Source organism: Cricetulus griseus (assembly GCF_003668045.3).
Source record: "Cricetulus griseus strain 17A/GY chromosome 1 unlocalized genomic scaffold, alternate assembly CriGri-PICRH-1.0 chr1_0, whole genome shotgun sequence".
In the NCBI taxonomy this organism is placed as follows: domain Eukaryota; kingdom Metazoa; phylum Chordata; class Mammalia; order Rodentia; family Cricetidae; genus Cricetulus; species Cricetulus griseus.
In genome coordinates, this window is record NW_023276806.1 from 145,956,241 (window position 1) to 145,957,851 (window position 1,611).

Below are 1,611 nucleotides of genomic sequence, written 5' to 3' on the forward strand. Positions count from 1 at the left end.
CAGTATGACTTACTGGTTTATTTCAAAGGAAATCTTTATTCAAAAAAAGATAAAAATTCTAAATAACACCATGGTTTGCTTGAGGAAATTTATTTAAAAACATGATATCTCAAGACTTAATTCATGATCTTTTATTTGCCAGATTTATTGATCTAGAAGTGTGATATGACAGACTACATAATCCCAGTTAGTTCCCAGGTAGAAAAGCCTCACTCTAAACCACTACTGCTCTATTTATCTCATTGTCACACATATCTTGTGAATTGTGGACAAAAAAATTTTTTGGTGGCATATTTTCTTTATGGCGGGCCTGCAAATCACTAGAGACAAGACTGGCCTCAAAGTGACAGATAATGTGCCTGTCTCTGACTACGCCTCAGTGTTGAGTTTAAAGGCATATGCCTATCTTTTGTAGTTGGAGACCATTACAGACCTTTAGTCAAAATGCAGAACAGAGGTGCCTGCCAGCAACATGTTCAAGGGTTTCTGTGTGCAACAGCTCCAGCTGTCCTGGACCTATCTCTGTAGACCAGGCTAGCCCAGGGTGGCCTCGAACTCACAGAGATCTGCCTGCCTCTGCCTCCTGAGTCCTGGGATTAAAGGTAATTCAGAGATGTGTAGGGCCAGCCAGCCTGAGCTTGCTCACCTTCAGGGTCTATGCAGCAACCAAAGAGGACTCACCTCACAAAAATTACATGAAGGTTGAAGAGCTTTCACTCTATTCAGCTCCTGAGGGTCAGTCTAAATATGTGGAGGAGCCAAGGACTCAATTTGAAGAAAACATTTCCCAACTCTGACATCAGTGTGAGCCATATACAAGAAATATACTCCCAAACTAAACCCCGGGGTTTAGTAGAGCACTTTGTCCAGTGGGGATTAGACGACTATGACTATTTCCAAAATGTGCCTCCTGGATTTTCCCCAAGACTTGGTGTTATTGGTTTTGTTGGTTTTATTTCACTCATTTTTGCTAGAGGTTCAAAAATATAGAAGCTGGTGTATCCTCCTTTTTTCATGGGATTAGGTGATTCTATCTATTACCCACAACAAGCCATTGCCTTTGCCCAGGACAGTGGGGAGAAGTTATATGACTGGGGATTATGAAGGTACATAGTTGTAGAAGATTTATGGAAGGAACATTTTCAGAAGCCAGGAAATATGAAGAAATCAACTGGAAATAAGTAGAAAACTCCATGCTCTGCCCATTTTAATCAGTTATACGTAAACATTGGAAACTCCAGATGGTAAATAAGTATTTCTACAGACAAATGGCACAGAGTCAGTATTGGATATAGTAAACTGACTTTCTTCAGGAAAAACAATAATAAGCCTCTTTGCTATCATCTTTGGTGATGCCATATTCCAGACCAACTATTCTACAACCTTTCATTTGGAAATAATGTATAAGCCTTAGGACTCCTCATCCTTATATGACTATTTGTGTACATAATTAAAATCCAGATTCAAACAGAAAAAATGCAGAAAAGAGCCAACCACAAGATGACCAGCCACAGTTGATGACTGACACACTCCAGCACCTAAGGCTCAGGGTTACATCAAAGGGAGTAAGATCTACATTTACCAGGGTCTGTGCCACATGAGGTGGGTTTG

At 40.2% G+C, this 1,611-nt stretch overlaps 1 pseudogene; it reads left to right on the forward strand.

Annotated features, from left to right (window-relative positions):
* The first annotated feature begins 608 nt into the window (after positions 1-608).
* LOC100771807 lies at positions 609-1,267 on the forward strand (annotated as a pseudogene).
* The last annotated feature ends 344 nt before the right edge of the window (positions 1,268-1,611 follow it).